The following is a 19313-nucleotide window of genomic DNA, read 5'->3' as shown; positions in this document are numbered from 1 at the left end:
GTTCTAATGGAATACCTACTTTTATCCTTAACTATCCTTGGAATGATCTGGTTTAATGTACTCATTTGGCAAGCTTTTTATAACTTGTTTTTATTCACTGCTTCTCACTATTTTATGAGGCAATACTGCTCATAACCTTCCATCCTCCTCCTCTGTGGTATTTCATAAAGGAATTTATATTATAAAACATTGTTATCCTTGACTGTCATATCTTTCCACTGGTCAAAGAGATGAGTATTCATTAGCTAGGATAATTTGAACACTTACGGGATCTTTTTATTGTAGCAATTGATTTGCATAGGTTAAACTTCTATAGGAAATGGTAATTTCTATTAAAAAAAATCTATTCCCCAATTCTTAATAGCTCCCTATGTATTGGGATACACATTCTTATTTTTAATTGGATATTAACTTTGATTTTTGTTCTCAAAAGTCAATGGTCTGATTGTATGCAAGCAGTATTCCTTATTTGCTAAAGTAGAATATATTTAATTTGTTATGATACATGCAGGGCTCATCATCCCTAGCATTTCCAAACACTCTCCTTGAGGAAAAATTTAAGCTATATTTGTGTGAAACTTCTGCATGGTATACAAATTTCTTTTTTGGCAGTAAGATATATTGGTGGATAGAGCAGTAGACTTTCACTAAATAGGCCTGAGTTCAAATCCTGCCTTAGACATTTATTTGGTTGTGTAATCTTAGATAAGTCATTTACTGCTTTCAACTTCAATTTCCTCATCTGTAAAATGGAGATAACAGTAGCACTTAACTCACAGGTTTATTGTGATATCGAATGAAATAACACATAAAATAATAAAAAAATTTTCAGACCTCAAAGAGCTATATAAATGATAGTTATTATTGTTGCTATTCTTAGGTGAGGTCCTCAGAAGCAGAGTTTATTGCTGGGACCATATTTGAAATTTTCTCAATTTGGTAGAACCCTGTAAGAAATTATCCTCCAGTGAGAAAGCCTTTGAAAATTCAAGGACACTTTCAGATTAAAGCATCAAAATGAGACTGTGAAGAAAGTTTCATGCTCCACCCCATTTAAATTTTATATCTTCTTATTTTTATTCTTGTCTCTCCTGATAGAATGTATACTTCTATAAATAAGAGTCTGTTTTAATTTTTGTCTTTATATCTAGAATGGAACCTGTCACATGGCACTAAATTAAATGTTGCCTAGCTGGTTAGAATCAATAAGCTGGGTGTTATTATTCCCTCCTTTGTGGGGAAAGCTATAAAGCAGAAGTAGTATGATTTGGTCATGGTCTCATAGCTCATTAGAAGTGGAGCCACAGCTAGAACCTAGACATTGATTCATATGTACTCTTTCTACCTGCAGCTTTGCCATATTATGTTCCTGGTCCCATTGTCTGTGAATAAACCCGGCCATCAAGAGATGGCCCTACAATGGATTTTCAAAAGAGGGAAAGAAGTGAATACTTTAATCTGTCACAACTTGTTACTTTTAATCTCGTACTTCCTATGCATCTCTGTCTCTCTTCCTCCTTCTCTCCTTTCATTTTCTCTTCTCTCCTCTCTTTTTCTCTTCTGCTCTTTTTGTGCCCTCTCTCCCATTCACAAACTCCTTCCACTTATGATCTTCCTGACTACTCTCTGCCCACATTCCTTCCTTCATCATATACAGACTAATTTCTAACCTTCATGACTTCCAAATCCAACCTGGAGTTTGGTTTATGGGGTCCAGAAAATCAATAGTTGTTGTCTGTCCCACATCTCATATAAACTGTAAGCATGTGAACTTGACTTTAATTTCTGAAAAACAAGATCCATAGTGGATTATTAAAGGAATAATTTTTGAGTATTTAGAAAGGTCAAAGTTGATAACTAAGAGCTAGGATTGGTTCATTCAGAACAAGTAATATCAAACTTGTTCTCATTTCTTTTTTAAAGAAATTTCATTTTTTAAAAAAAGTCTTTTTTAGACTACGTCAGAGAAGTATTGTGAACTAAACATATCTAGAGTTCAGTCACTTGACAAAATCTCTTATGATATCATTACGAAAAAGAGGTGGAAATAGAGACTGGATGACAATCCCAGAGTAGGAGACTTTTAAACTTAGTAACTACCTCAGAGGATGGCTAGTCCAACTCACAATTGAAAAAGAATCCCCATGATAATCGATTCAACAATTGAGCATCCAATTTCTGCTCTAAGATATCCAATGAAGAGAAACCTTACTATGAAGGCCGAGTTAGCTCCCTGGATGCCTTAGAATCAGTCGGAGTCAGAATAAGCAAAAGTCCTTGGTCTTTATTCTTGGTCTTTAGAAGTAGAAGTGAATTGGATGGACACAGGATTTCTACGATCTCCCTTCTCCTTGTCTACCACCAAAGTGACTCTGGCTTGTCTTACTGCATCCCCTCATCCTTCCCACAATTCTCTGTATACACCAAAATATCGAGCCACCACATAATAGTGAGAAGGGCCATTTTCCAGGCATATGCTAATAGAGTATTGTCCAATAGGTAATTAGCCTTAAGTGCTCGGTCATCTGATTCCAGTGCACCTATTCAGAGTTTCAGACCTTTACATCTCCTGCTTTCTTTTGTTTTAGAACACAGGTGGTCACACGCCCCCTTCTTCCCTGTCCCCCCCCCCCAACTTCTCAGGAAGGGAGATGAAAAGCACCAAAGGGAAGTGGGGATTGTGAGCGGGTTTCTGGGCTGAAGGATCTTATTAGAAACAGGTATGCACAAACCCATCAGCATGGGAGGTATTACACAAGCACATAGCAATAACGCAGAGGCTATTAGTGATGACTCTCCCCACAACCAGTGCAGGCTCAATGTGGTGCAACAAACATGAATTGTAAATGCAAGTAGTGATAAAACAAACAATATGAATCAACATGGTGGTGTAAAAGATTTCCAGAAATCCTAAAAGGAGGGTATGTAAACAGCAGTCACACCTACGCCTTCTTCAGCAGCCAAAAGATAGTCCAAAACCAATCTATTGTCCATTGCTTCACATGTCAGGGAATTTAGTAATTCCTGCAAGTTTTTGAAATCCTGCAATAGTCTCAACATGTGTCAGGAAATCTAATATTTCCTGAGGTTTTTCGAGTCCTACAACAGTCTTATCATGTCTCAGAGAATCCAGTGATTCCTGAGGGTTTTCAAGTCCAACAACAATCGTATCATGTCTCAGGGAATCTAATGATTCTTGAGGGTTTTCAAGTCCAACAACAATCTTATCATGTCTCAGAGAATCCAATGAGTCCTGAAGGTTTTCAAGTCCAACAACAATCTTATCATGTCTCAGAGAATCCAATGATTCTTGAGGGTTTTGAAATCGTACAATAATCTTATCATGTCTCCAAGAATCCAATGATTCCTGAGGGTTTTCAAGTCCTGCAACAGTCTTATCATGTTTCAGAGACTCCAATGATTCCTGAGGATTTTCAAGTCCTACAACAAACTTATCATGTCTCAGAGAATCCAATGATTCATGAGGGTTTTCAAGTGCAACAACAGTCATATCATGTCTCAGAGAATCTAATGATTCCTGAGGGTTTTCAAATCCTACAACAATCATATGATGTCTCAGAGAATCTAATGATTCCTGAGGGTTTTCAAATCCTACAACAATCATATCATGTCTCAGAGAATCCAATGATTCCTGATGGTTCTGAAGTCCTACACAGTCTTATCAAGTCTCAGAAAATCCAGTGATTCCTGAGGGTTTTCAAATCCTACAACAATTGTATCATAGCTCAGAGAATTTAATGATTCCTGAGGGTTTTCAAGTTCTACAACATTCTTATCATATTTCAGAGAATCCAATGATTCCTGAGGGTTTTCAAGTCCAACATCAATCGTATCATGTCTCAGAGAATCCAATGATTCCTGAGGGTTTTCAAGTCCTATAACAATCATATGATGTCTCAGAGAATCTAATGATTCCTGAGGGTTTTCAAATCCTACAACAATCATATCATGTCTCAGAGAATCCAATGATTCCTGACAGTTCTGAAGTCCTACACAGTCTTATCAAGTCTCAGAAAATCCAGTGATTCCTGAGGGTTTTCAAATCCTACAACAATTGTATCATGTCTCAGAGAATCCAATGATTCTTGAGGGTTTTCAAGTCCAACATCAATCGTATCATGTCTCAGAGAATCCAATGATTCCTGAGGGTTTTCAAGTCCAACAACAATCGTATCATGTCTCAGGCAATCTAATGATTCCTGAGGGTTTTCAAGTCCTACAACAATCTTATCATGTCTCAGAGAATCCAATGATTCCTAAGGGTTTTCAAGTCCAACAACAATCATATCATGTCTCAGGGAATCTAATGATTCCTGAGAGTTTTCAAGTCCTACAACAATCTTATCATGTCTCAGAGAATCCAATGATTCCTGAAGGTTTTCAAGTCCAACAACAATCATATCATGTCTCAGAGAATCCAATGATTCCTGAGGGTTTTCAAGTCCAACAACAATCTTATCATGTCTCAGAGAATCCAATGATTCCTGAGGGTTTTCAAGTCCAACAACAATCGTATCATGTCTCAGGCAATCTAATGATTCCTGAGGGTTTTCAAGTCCTACAACAATCTTATCATGTCTCAGAGAATCCAATGATTCCTAAGGGTTTTCAAGTCCAACAACAATCATATCATGTCTCAGGGAATCTAATGATTCCTGAGAGTTTTCAAGTCCTACAACAATCTTATCATGTCTCAGAGAATCCAATGATTCCTGAAGGTTTTCAAGTCCAACAACAATCATATCATGTCTCAGAGAATCCAATGATTCCTGAGGGTTTTCAAGTCCAACAACAATCATATCATCTCTCAGGGAATCCAATGATTCTTGAGGGTTTTCAAGTCCTACAACAATCTTATCATGTCTCAGAGAATCCAATGATTCCTGAAGGTTTTCAAGTCCTACAACAATCATATCATGTCTCAGAGAATCCAATGATTCCTGAGGGTTTTCAAATCCAACAACAATCTTATCATGTCTCAGAGAATCTAATGATTCCTGAGGGTTTTCAAGTCCTACAACATATCATGTCTCAGAGGATCCAATGATTCCTGAGGGTTTTCAAGTACAACAATTTTTGATGTCCATGATTTAAACGTCATAACTGCCATGCTCATTTAGTGGTGGGCACAGTCAGCAGTGGAACCACCTGATGTTTCTTGGGTCTTCTCCTTCATTTCAAGGGTCTGCTCCATCTCTCTCAGATGGACAAGGCAAATATGGCTCATTGGCACCTATCTGATTCCTTCTCCATCTATAGAGATACAAGCAAACCCTCTTCCCCAAGCAGTTAACCTATTTGGTCCCTTCCATTCACCACTTTCTGGTCTCTTCACATCACCTGGCAATTATCTAAAGATAGTGGAGCTGCTCACACTGGACACTGCCCTTCCAGTATGTTATAGAACCTGTCTCCTGGAGCCAGTGCATCTTTGTCAAAAATCAGGAAGTTAATAGTGTAAAGAGCTAGATTTAGAAGTTCTCTAGGGTTACCTGTGGCTCCCCCTTTCTTTTGTTTTTGGAGGAGCATCTTAATGTCTCTGTTTCCCCTCTCTACTATTGCCTGTCCTTGAGGATTAAAAGGTATGCTAGTGCTGTGTAAAATCTTATACTATGCACAAAAGTGTGCAAAATGTTTAGAAGTATATGCAGGACCATTATCTGTTTTTATTGCTTGTGGCACATCCATAATTGCAAATGCTTGGATAAGGAATTCAGTGACCACTCGGGCTGTCTCTTTTGCTGCTGGTATTGCAAAAGTGAATTCTGAAAAGGTATCTACCATAACGTGGATAAAAGACAGGCGACCAAAAGATTTATAATGGGTCACATCCATTTGCCAAATTTTATTGGGTCTCAAACTATGAGGGTTCTTCCCTGGAGGCAGTGTAGGAGCGTGGAAAGGAAGGCAAGCTGTACAGGCTTTTACTATGCTCCTAACTTCCTCTCTTCTTGTTCAAAATTGTAAATATAAAGTTTGAGCAGCCTGATGATATTTAAAATGAAATTCTTGGGCTTCCTGAAATAAAGGAGTATTGGCCAACATGATTAGAAGGCTATCTGCCTTTGCATTACCATCAAAAATAGGAACTGGAAGTCCACTGTGAGAGTGGACATGCAAGATATAAATATTACCTGGATGCTTTCTCACTTGCTCTTGAAGTTCCTTAAAGAGCTGATATCTATTAGAGGCTAGAAATTTTATTTGGGCTGTGGCAATTCTTTGTACCCCACCGACTGAATAGATTGAATCAGATATTATTTTTATATCTCTTGGATAATAAGTAAGAGTTAGAATGATTGCATACAATTTATTCTGCTGAGTGGACTGAAAAGGAGTTCTGATTATTCTCTTTATAGTGAAGTTACCAGAGTATACAGCACAAATGTTATGTTTGGATGCATCTGTGAAGATATTTGATCCGTTAAGAGGAACTTTAGAACCTTTTTCTTCAAGAATCCATGGCCAATAATATAATAATCTGGTTATCTTTAATGGAGACCCATGTGTAAAATTTGAAGTGTGGCCAATAAAATTTGCCACTCTGGGATGGTTTCACATCCCACTGATACATTACATTAATTCGTGCATATTATAGGTGTATATCTTGTCAGGTCTTATTCCAGATAATTATACTGCTTGCTTAATGGTCTTTAATAAAATTCTACCCACAAGCACTGGGTAAGGAGTAAGGCTTTGTTCTGGTTGTGCTGGGAGTTTCACCCACTCTATCACACTGTCTTCTTGATGAAGGACTGCTGTGGGTGCCTCTTGTATAGCAAAACCTGATTTTTCCAAGGGTTTTTGAGTGACTCTTTCAATCTCATTGGATAAAACCAGTTTAACTTCTCTCAAAGCCTCTTGAGCTTCTTTTGTAAGCTGGCATGGTGAGTTTAAAGCACTGTCTCCTCTTAAAATGTCATATAATGGTTGTAATTGATAGGGAGTCAAGCCTAACACTGGACACATTCATTGGATATCTCCTCTCAATTTCTGAAAGTCATTCAAGGTGTTTAGCTTCTCTGTTCTTAAGGAAAGTTTTTGTACTGCAAGCATCTTAGGGTATACTTCATATCCTAAATATTGAAAAGGAACATGTCTTTGAAATTTTTCCCGGGCTATTGCAATTTATAGTTCCTTAGTGTTTCCATGGTCTTTTGTAGACATGCTTCTAACATTTGTTCCTCAGGTGCACATCCCAATATATCATCAATGTAATGTAATAACATAACATTTAGAAATGTTTTTCTTACTGGAGTAAGAATAGCAGCAATATACATTTGACACACAGTAGGACTGTTTTTCATTCCCTGTGGCAAAACTGTCCATTCATATCTTTTATAAGGCTCAGCTAAGTTAACTCTGGGCACTGAAAAGGCAAATCTTTTCATATCCTCCTTATCCAGAGGGATAGAATAGAAACAATCCTTAATATCTATAACCCAAAGAGGCCATTCTCTAGGCAATTGAGTAGGAGATGGAAGTCCAGGCTGAAGAGTTCCCATAGTTTCCATCTGTTCATTTACCTTTCTTAAATCAGTGAGCATCCTCCATTTTCCAGATTTCTTTCTTACGACAAATACTGAGGAATTCCAAGGACTTAGAGAAGCTTGTAAATGTCCTTGGTCAAGTTGCTCCTGTACTATATCTAATAAGGCCTGAATTTTATCGCTACCTAAGGACCACTGTTCTATCCACACTGGTGTATCAGTTTTCCATTTGCCAGAAACAGGTGAAAGTGTTGGCAGGCCTTCAATAGCAGCTCTGCCTAAAAAACCGAGGTACTCATTTTTAATCCTAATTGTTGTAAAATGTCTCTTCCCCACAGATTGATGGGGATTTTTTCAACTATAAAGGAGTAAAAACTCCTGTTTCACTTTCAAAAGTCCATCTCAATGGGGCAGCACTAACTTCAGCTGCTATTGATCCTCCTACGCCAGACATGTAGGTGTCTGCCTTAATCTTTGGCCAGTAGCTGGGCCAGTTGGCACCTCTAATGACTGTACAATCTGCATCAGTGTCTACCAGTCCTTCTAATGGTAGGCCATTTATATAGACAGTGAGCATAAGTTGGTCAGCTGTCACAGCTGCTGTCCAGTATGTTCCTGGATCTTGTCGTTTGGAGTCAGAATCTGGGTGACTATCACCAGGTTGCTCATTAGGATTCTGTATCAGTAAACCTGATGCTATTACTTCTCCTGGATGATAAGTCACACATTGTCTACCTATATGAGTGACTGGAATATTATCTACACATTCCCCAGTTTCCCACATCAGTGTGGGGATGAACACTGTTTTGTAAGTACTCTCAGGAGGTGAAATGGTCAAGCCTACTGTGCCTGGAGGCAAGGGATCTATAGACTGGAGAGCTACAGATTTCACCTCTCCAGGGGGTATCTCAGTAGTTACAGCTGCATACAACTCTGTTCTCCTCAATTGTAATCCCTTTCTCTCATCATATAGCTTCCTGGCTGATTGGTCATGTCTGGGTACTGGACTTCTAGGCATTCTGTGGGTATAGCATTGACTGCCATCATGCCCCAAGTGTTTTTTGCCCTGGGGCTGGGCCCCTCATCCCGTTTCCCTGAATCTGTCTACATTCTGAGGCCCAATGGTAGCCTCTGTTGCATTTTGGACATGGGATATTGGGTCTTGTTCTCCCACTCTGTTTTCTCACTCTGTCTCTATGCCAACATTGAGCTTTCAGATGCCCTACTCTACCACATTGAAAGCATTGATGAGTTTCTCTGGAAGTCCCTTGCCAGAAGGGACCCTGTCTTCCTATGTTGGGATCTTGGGAAGTCTGCATCATAGCCTGGCTATAAAAGGTATTTGTGCCCATTGAGGCTCCTCTAAAGGAGCATCCTTGCACAGTCCTAGTATAATCCTTCTATAAACCTCATTAGCATTTTCCTTAGCATGCTGCCTTATCATAATGTCTGTTGCTGCATTTTCACCATTAGTTTATATGACAGTTGTCTGCAAAATGCCCCACAAAATCAGCAAAGAGTTCATTTGGTCCTTGTGCTATTTTTGTGAAGGCCTCACCCTTGTCGTTTTTACTGGGAATAAAAGCCCACGCTTTGATAGCAGCAGAAGCAATTTGCTCATATGCTGCTATGGGGTAATTAATCTGTACTGAAATGTCTGATAAGAATCTACACCTATGACAAGAGTCACAGGTGATTGGAGGATTAACTCCACTTTGACTGTTTTGTTGGGCTTGTATCGTACAGAGCTCACTATATTCAGAAAGCCACAACAAGTTTTGTCCATGTTCTAAGCATACCCTTGCTATAGATTTCCAGTCAGTAGGGGTTAAGACTTCATAAGCCAAATTCTCTAATAACGTCTTAACATAAGCTGATGTAGCCCCATAAAGAGTGCAAGTCTTTTTTAGGTCTTTGAGGATTTCTATATCAAAAGGAGCATATTTTCTACTTTTTTGACCTGAAGATTCAACTGTTGAATCACAGGATACGTTTCTATTCTCAAATCAGCTAAATCCTTCCCTTCTTCTGTGGCTTTAAGCACTTCCTTTTCTAATCTAGTCATAGGAGAAGGTGATTGCTGGGGGAAGGGGAGGTGCTGGTGATATCACTGCCCCTCCCACTACTCCTCCTCCCTCTATCCCGGAAGGTGAAGTTCATGGGGGCATGTCAAGTACCTGTTCTGGTGTAGGTGGGGTTGAAGCTGCTCTGTGAGAGCAAGAATCACCCCGCCCTTCATCCTCACTTAACTCCTTGTGCCCTCTGATGATATTGCCATTAATCTGTCCTTTGTCTTCCTCATTTTCCTCACACTTCCACATCTGGCTGTTCTGAAAACTTTTCTTTTTACTATAATTTGCAGGATTCTTTGAGACCAATTGTATTATGTTGTACATATAGAACGTTTCCTTGGAAATTGAACCAGGACCTTTATCATTGTAGTATTCACATAGTTGCTGTCCTACTAGTTTCCAATTATCTGGCCCTACATCTTCTTCCTTTAAGAACCAAGGGGATGTGCATTCTAATGTACTCAAGAGTCCAACAATCTGCAACCAAGTTAGAAGTAAACCCTGTCCCTTGATCAACTTAAGCATGCTTTCTATAGTGTCCCCTCAGGGTGGGGGTGGGTGTAGGGCTGGGAATGGGGGAGAATTTTTTCCTAATATCTGCCCCATTTCAGCTACAAAAGGTTACTAATTTATCCCTTAACAAAGTAAATTCCCTGTTTGTCTATTAAAATACTCACCCTATCTCCTGGTCACTGGGGACTTCTTCAGTGAAATTAGGGTCCTTGGTCCACATGTTGGGCACCAAATGTGAAGACCGTGTTAGTACCCTGCATGCCTTAGAATCACCCAGAATCAGGATAAGCAAAAGTCCTTGGTCTTTAGGGGTAGAAGTGAATTGAATGGATGCAGGATCTCTACTACCTCCCTTCTCCTCATTTACCACCAAAGTGACTCTAACTCGTCTTACCCCCTAATCCTTTCCACAATTCTGTGTATACACCAAAAAATCAAGCCAGCACAGAATGGTGGGAAGGGCCATTTTTCCAAGCATATGCTACTAGAGTATTGTCCAATTGGTAATTAGCCTTAAGTGCTCAGTTGTTCGACCTCAGTGCATCAACTCAGAATTTCAGCCTTTTACACCTTATCAGGCTGCTTATTCCACTTGGGGACCATACTAATTATTAGGAAGTTATTTGCCCTTTTGAAATCTCCACACATAGATCCTATCTTTTTTTATAAGGGGCAAACCAGAATTACTTTTTTAGAACATGCCTTCAGAAACTTAAAAATAAGTATCATGTCTTTTCTGCACTCCCATTCCCCATTTTTTCTCCTCCACGTTAAATATTCTCAATTTCTTTAATTGTAAATCATATAGCATGAACTCAAGGCACCTCTGCATTCAGTGTCCTCATCTGGATTTATATTCTCGAAAGTCTTATTTAGATTCAAAAACCGACTTTCACTTGCATAAGATTGGGGATGTTACATGAATACATGGAGTTAGGGCATTAGTCCCTGGTGGTTAATAGTAGAGGGCAAACACTTTTATGGAGTCTAGAGATGATAGGTAGAGGATGCCCTCAGCCCCCCAGAAATGCTCCTGGAACCCTAACCAGAAGATGGACCATGTTTCATCTGAAAAATGAGGCCAGAGCAATCACTTTATTTGAAATCTGCTCCCCTCAAAGCTAGACTATGTCAAACTTCTCTCTTGGAGTGAATGGCAATTTTCCTACAAGATTCTCATCACTTCTGCCCTAACAACCGATTCCTTCTTGTTGATGAGACTTATTCAAAATAGGATTTCTTTTCAGTGGTTTCTCCACTTTTGAAAGATAAAATTATAATTAAGATCAGTAAATAAGTTGTTAGCTGTTTAGGGATTTCTAGCAGATATCTAGATAACTAATTCCATCACTATCATCATCTCACTGTACTGGTTTTATTATCTATATTCTGAACTCTTTATCAATTTTCTCTTTCTATCCAAGTGGTCTATAACAAAATAGTTTCTCTTTCTCTTCTTATTCATTCTAGTGTTATCCACTATGTTTTCTGCCTCTTTTTTTTTTTTTTTAATTTACTTACATGAATGATATAAGGAAATTATCTGATATTTTGTGCTTGAAGCTTTTCACCTATAGGCAAAGTCATTTATGTATATAAATGCTACTCCATTCTCCTCTTTTTTTTTTTTTTTAAACCTAACTTCCTCCTTTTGAAATAGGGTTATCTCTAGACATTCTTATCTATATTTTATCATTAGATTCAGATAGTAATGGAGGAGAAAGGGAGGTTGGTGACTTTGTACCCTCCCTTAAATCCATTTCACTTGCATTATAGAGGTACATAGTCTTCCTCAAGAATGAAGGAGAAACAACAATAGTATGTCTATATTTAAAGCAGCTAGTTGGTGCAGTGGACAGAAGGCAGGGTCTACATTTAGGAAGACTCATCTTTCTCAATTCATCTCAGACACTTACTAGCTATGTGACTCTAGGCAAGTACTTAATCCTGTTAACCCTAATTCCTCATCTATAAACTGAATTGGAGAAGAAAATGACAAGTAATTTCAGTGTCTTTGCCAGGAAATCCCAAAAGGGATCACAAAGAGTTGGATACAACTGAAATGACTGAATAACAGAAGTCTAATCTTAGGCACATTCTAGTCATGGATTTTATCCCACCAAGTCTACAGATTATAATTGCCTCATTGTATTAGGATTTCTGGTTCCCTCTTGCTTACTGCCTGAATTTTATGCATTTGTGAATGGACATTTCTTGGATTTTTGTCTCCTATGAACTTCTGGATATCCTAACTTCTATTATTTCTTCATTTTAGTTACTTTCCAATGCCTAGAGAATATCTAGTATCTAGTATCTGGTATTTAGCTTGGTGGATAAACATGGGCAATTTTCTCCCTCCCCCATCCTTTTAAAAATATATTCTTACCAGCCTTTATTAGGTGCACTTTGTCCCTGGCCAGGAGCCTGTCATTCCTATGTTTTAAGTTGTGGTTCAGAAATCCAAATTCCATTCTCAGACACCATCTTCTTAGCCAGCTGTTCACTTCCCTAATCAGTTTTTCTCTTCTGCATTCCTTGCCTTCAATGGGCAGTAGTGATGAGAACAACACCTGGTCCTCTATGGAGTTCAGTTTCTTTCCCAAGGCTTTGTAATCTTTGGCAATCCTCTCTAGGTTCCTTCTGGCAAGATCATTTATTGTTAATATAGCTATGTGGGCTCATAACTGTTCGACTGACTAAATGCAAAGAATGTTAGTTAATGGACTGATGTTAAACCTTGGGAGAGATCTCTCTTGTAGATCATTAAAGTATTCTCTCCTTGACCCTCTTTTATTCGATATTTTAATTAATGGTTTATAAGAAAGCACAGGTATCATGCATATTGAGTTGGAATATGACACAAGGCTAGGAATAGTTACCAATATATTAGGATTGGGATTCCAAAAGATTTTTGCCCATTGGAATGATGGGCTGAAATAAAAAAAATGAAATAATACAGATAAATGTAAAGTATTATATTTGCATTTAAAGAAATAAGTATAAGTTTAAGAAAGAAGGTATGGGCAGAAAGTAATTCAATTGAAGAAAATCCATAAATGCTAGTGGATTGCAAGTCTAACATAAATCCATATTGTGTTGTGAGACTATATTAATAGAAAAAATAGTAACTAGAACTAGGTCTATTCTTACTGCTGTTGCTGTTGTTAATATTGTTTGTCCTTTGTTCTCAAAGAAGGCCATTACATCAGGGAGATGATGCCATGAAATACAAGTGAATTGGAGTTAAGTGAGGGAGGCTGTTCATGGTCACCTGCCTTGCTTTCTCCTCCAGAGTGTCTGGGTCCAGTGGCCAGATATGGATCAGGATGACTGGAGATGGCCCCGGATACAATGGGAGATCTTGACCTTTTTAAGCTAAGGTTTTCAGATCCCATCTGGACCATTGTATCTGGTTCTGGACATTGACAAATGTGGTATATGTCCAGAGAGAGTGATGAGAATGATAAGGGGACCACAAACTATGTAATAAGAGGATCTCTTAGAAGAAATAGGAATGTTTAACTTGGAAAACTTGCTGATGTGAAGGGGGGATATATGATGATTATCTTCAAGTATTTGAAGAAGTGTTACATAGAGAACTTAGCAGAGGGAGATACAGTTAATGCAATAGACAAAAGTTGCAAGAAAGTTGATTTCCTCTCAATGCGAGGAAAAATGTCTGTACAATTAGAATTCTCTAAAAATGGAATTTGTTACCTCAAAGAGGTAGAAAATTTTAAAGAGATGTCTGGATGCTCCCTTGTTGAGGATGTTGTAGACCTGAGGTTGACAAATTGGCCTTGCCTCTTTGCCTATTTTTATATGGCCAGCCAACTAAATAAGATTTAGTCATCCACTACACAAAAACAGTTTTTGCTCTGTAGGGTGTAGTTTGCCAACACCACCTGTTGAAGATAACAATAATACATAATAAAACACCTGTTGAAGATAACAATAATATATAATAATAGCTAGCATTTATATAACTTGCAAAAGGTTTTACTTATGTTATCTTATTTAGTTTGTAATTTGAACCTGTAAAACTTCTTCCAATTAAGCACATATGTATGATTCTCTATTAAAAGGTGATGTGATATAATGGATAAAGTGTGGGACCTGGAGTTTGGAGGAAGCCATTCGAATCTTTTTTCTGATACTAGTAAGTGTGATTCTGAGCAAGTCACAACTTTTCTATGTCTTATTGTCCTCACAGATAAATATAGGAGATAATAATTCCTTTAATATTTACCACATAAAGTTGTTAATGAATCTAAAACAAGATGGTCTATGTAAAGTACTAGAGAAATATCAGTTATTTTTATTATTGGTGTTTAATAAGTTTTTGTTAAATTGAACTGCATCTCTATTTTACATATATCAGCTTAGACATTTGGAATGAATTGTCCAAGATGCAAAACAGATAATGAAAGAATGGTTGTATTTTCAGAATACTTTTATTCATTTCAAAATGTTTTTAGATTCTGATTTTCACAACAACCTTGTAAAATAATTAAGAAAAAAAACCATTATGTCCATTTTATATATGAGGATTTTGCTTAGTAGTATGGCAATGGTTTGAATTAGAGCTGGAGTTAGGAGGACTTTTGAAGCTTCTTGTGCCTGATTTGTGATATATGGACCTTGATTAACCTCTTCGTGGTCATAATATCATAGATTTAGCTCTGAATGGGAATTTAGGGGTTATCTAATTCAAGCATCCTAATTTTGCCAAGGAAGGAACTGAGATTCAGGGAAGTTAGGTGATTTGCCAACTATTATGTTTTCATGGTTGAAAGGTAATAATAATATTTGTAGTACCAGAGGTGTTGAGATTCAATTGAGAATGTAGATAATATACTTTTCAAATGTCAAAACTTAATATATGTCAGGTATTAAATGATAAGTAAAATTAAGAGAAATAACATGAGTTACTCAAGGACAACATGAGTAATTAGTGTGGAAAAGGACTGAAATTCCAATCTTTTGATAGTTATATCCTCTTTTCAAAAGAACATACTAGCTCTCCTAAAGCATATGATTTTTGAATTGTATTTATGGGGTTCTCCCTCTCACAATTTTTCTGCTTAAAGTAGTTAATATTCCTCCAGGCATCTAAGGCCCAACTTCTTAAACTGTGATTCATGATCCCATACGGGGTCTCATAACTGAATGTTGGGGTTGTGAAATTGTGATTTATTATCAGTAAATGTTTGATTTGTATACTTTTTTATATATCTATATATCTGGGGACATGTTAAAAATTTCTTAGAAGGAAAGGGAACGAATGGAAAAAGTTTAAGAAACTCTGATCTAAAGATCTTAGTTTAATATTAAAGTAGGACCAAAGATTAGGGCAGAGAGTATATGCGTGCGTGTGTGTGTGTGTGTGTGTGTGTGTGTGTGTGTGTGTGTGTTGTAAGTTGGTCTTGACATAGATGAAGAAGAATAAAGCTTGGTACTTTTATGTCATGTTTCTCATCTCTATGCAATGTCATTTGTGGTAAATGTCATTTGTGGTAATTAAGTGCTCAAGTGTTTAGTACATTGGGCCTCTTGTTCAAACATTTTAATAACATGTAGGAAAATCGTGTAGATATCTGGGTCCTCAATACCACTCATTTATAGTTTAAAAAATTATGTAGATTGTATTGACGGTAATGGGACTTAACTTTGTTTCATTTGGAAGTCTGCCATAGAGGTGGAGAGAAAAAAAACACCAGGATTATAAAATTACAAACCAGGGAGACTTGAAAAAGGTTTTTTTTTTTTTCCCTCAACAAAAAATAGGAAGGCTTTACTCCAGTCAGACCAATCTGCCTGCAATCTTTTCCTACTGTGGGGATGCCTTCAACCAACAAATCAGTTAATCGATAAGCATTTGTTAAATATCTATGATTTGAAGAGCATTATACTACATTTTGGAGAAGTTATTGCCATTATTATGATCTAATTGGAAGATGTCAATCAGTAAAGATCTATTAAGTGTTTACTTGGACAGGTAATGTTCTAGATGCTGGGGAAACAATACAAAAAGTAGACTGTTCCTGTCCTCAAGGGGCTTACATTTGAATGAAGAGAACATAACCTATAGGAGATATATACAGAGTAGACAGAAAAGAAGGCTCTAACAGCTCTTGGGGGATCTGAGAAATCCTGAATAATGTGAGCTTAACTCCTGAAAGAAGCCAGAGGTTATGAAAGGCAGAGGTGAGGAAGGAGAATGTTCCAGGCATGGAGAACAGCTAACAGCCCAGAGAAGGCAGTTAAGTGGCACAGCAAGCAGAGTGCCAGCCCTAAAGACAAAAAGACTCATCACCCTGAATTCAAATGTGGCCTCAGACACTATTTGTTTGACCCTGAGCAAGCCACTTAACCTTGTTTGCCTCAGTTTCTTATTTATAAAATGAGCTGGAGAAGGAAATGGCAGATCACTCCAGTATTTTTGCCAAGAAAACCCCAAATGGGTCCACGAAGAGTTGGATAAGGTTTTTGTTCTCTAAAAGGACCAAAATGACATCAATATGTTAGAATCAAGTTAGTGTGTCCAGCTGGGGCTGATCAGACCAGTGTGAGTTTGGAATGCTCTGCCACAGGTCAAACACAAATAGTCCCTGTGAACATTTGGGGCGGATTCTCTAAGTTTGCTCATCTCACATTTCTTCTGAGCTAATTCAATTCTAGAGCACAGTACTTTTTTTGATGAGGGCATGCCATGCTGGGGTCTAGTGCCAATGTCTCCCATGTCATACAATTGATTTTAAAGTGCTTAAGAGAGACCTTGGGAGTATCCTAGTAATGCTTTTTCTGACCACCTTGTGAAATCTTGCCCTGTGTGAGTTCTCCATAAAATAATCTTTTTGGCAAGCTTATATTTGGCAATTGAACAATGCGGCCAGTCCAATGGAGTTGTGCTCTCTGCAGTAGAGTTGGAATGCTTGGCTGTTTAGTTTGAGAAAGGACCTCAGTGTCGGGTACCTTCTCCTGCCAGGTGATCTTCAGAATCTTCCTGAGACAATTCAAATGCAAGTGATTCAGTTTCCAGTACAGGTAGACTACCCAGATTTCATGGGTGTACAACGATGGCTTTGTAGACTTTCAGTTTGGTAGTCAGTCAATCTAATCCCTCTCCTCTCCAGCACTTTCCTTTAGAGCCTCCCAAACACTGAGCCAGCTCTGGCAATGTGTGTGTCAACCTCATTATCAATGTGAAAATCCCTAGAAAGCATACTGCCAAGGTAAGTGAACTTATTCACAGCATTCAAAGCTTTCTCTATTTGCTATAACTTATGGTTCTGAAGCTGCATTGGCTCTCAGGTAGGTGACCATGTTCCAGGCGTAGAATCAGCCTATTAAGGCAAACTCTGGCAGCAATCTTGCCACCACTGACTAAGAGAGAGACCTCCCTATGAGTGTCACAGGACAATCTATTCCCTTTATCTTTATAGAGATAGACAACAGAGGCAGCCTTGAACTCCTGGGACATAGGCTCTTCTTGCCATATGACCTGGAAAATTTCGTCAGCTTTTGTATGAGCAATGGACCTCCTACCTTGTAAACCTCAGTGGAATAGAATCAGAATCAGGTACTTTGTCACACAAAAGTAGCTTAATGGCCTTCAAAACCTCTTCTTTAGTTGGAGCTTCAGCTAGGGAGTGATTTCAACCTGAGGTAAATGATCATTGATTTCAGCAGTGATTGATGATGATCTGTTGAGAACATTGTGGAAATGAAGAGTTGGATATAACTAAAATGATAAAATAACAACAAGGTTCCGAGATGGCAAGTGACACATCTTGTGAGAGGAATTGTAAGAAGGCCATGAAGGAATACTATTGTACTTTTCAAAGAATTTATAGTTATTTGTCCTTTACAAGCCTGTAAAATAATTGGAAAAATCACAACTATCTCTAACCTATGAACATTTTAAGAGAGACAATATAGCCTAGAGCATCAAGCACTTGACTAGAAAGGTAAGTCAAGCCTCTATTGTGGAGAGCTTTAAATGCCACGGAGAGTAATATTTAACATTTGAGGATTAATATTTGTTCCTGCTTCCTTCCTACTTGGTGCTATCTGTTATAATCTTAACCTTTCTTCAAGGCTCAAGCTTAGAGCTCACCTCTTTTGGAGAGTTTTCTTTGTCCTAACCCTGGGAGATGTTGACTTCTGATAGCATTTAATTCTTGGTATTAATCTTTTAGCACTTATTTATTTCCCAAAATATGAACATAGGCAATTACACACCAAATACTTTTAAAATCTAATCCAGAATCTTCCTACTTACAGGTCAAGTCTCAGCTAAAGTCCCACCTTCTTCAAGAAGCTTTTTTTTTAGGGCCTTCACTTAGAGACTATCTTCAATTGATCATAAATATATATATATATATATATATATACATACATACATATATGTATATATATATATACATATCTTGTTTGTGCATAGTCTTTCTCATATAATTTTCTTTATTAGACTGGGATCTCCTTTAGTAAGTAGGGACTGGTTTTGTTTGTTTTTTTGTTTTTTGTTATGCCTTTCTTTGTCTCCCCAGTACTTAGCATAGTGTCTGGCACATAGTAAGTTCTTAATAAATGCTAGCTGATTAGATAACCTACTTGAAGATCTTGGGATTGGGGATGTTGGGAAGGAGGTTTTGAGCGCTAATAAAATTTAATTGTCCTCCCACAGCTTTAAATTCCTACTCTCTTTAGGTACAATTATTAGTCCATAGACTTGGGCTAGTCTCTCCTAAACACTCCTATCTCCTCCTCTTCCCACACCCTACTTCCCAATTAGAGGTAGACCAGGAAAGGTAAGAAGTCACTTAAGCACATGTGTCTATTTTGTCTCCCTAATTAGACTGGAATCTTCTTAAAGGCAAAGACTTGTCTGTATCATCTATAGTTCCTAGTTCAATAATGGACATTGCGTAAGTTTTCAGTAAATATTTGCTATTAGTTGTTGATTGATTCAACCACAGACACTCATTTTGTTTGAATTATGTGCTTTAAATGAGCTTCACTGTCCTGAGGAGGGAATTCCTTGATAATCTTAGGGAGCTGATGGAGCAGAGGTCCTATAGCCTATTGCATTTCTCCCTTAACTCTAAAACAGCCTCTTCACTTGGTCAGTCTCCCTTTAAATTAGGATTAAGACTATCAGAGAAGCTTTGCTTGAGTTAAATGTTTTGACCCTGTTAGTAGTTCTGGGGCCTGT

This window comes from Antechinus flavipes, chromosome 3, assembly GCF_016432865.1.
Source record: "Antechinus flavipes isolate AdamAnt ecotype Samford, QLD, Australia chromosome 3, AdamAnt_v2, whole genome shotgun sequence".
Classification (NCBI taxonomy): Eukaryota; Metazoa; Chordata; class Mammalia; order Dasyuromorphia; family Dasyuridae; genus Antechinus; species Antechinus flavipes.
Note: the sequence above shows the minus strand (reverse complement) of the source record.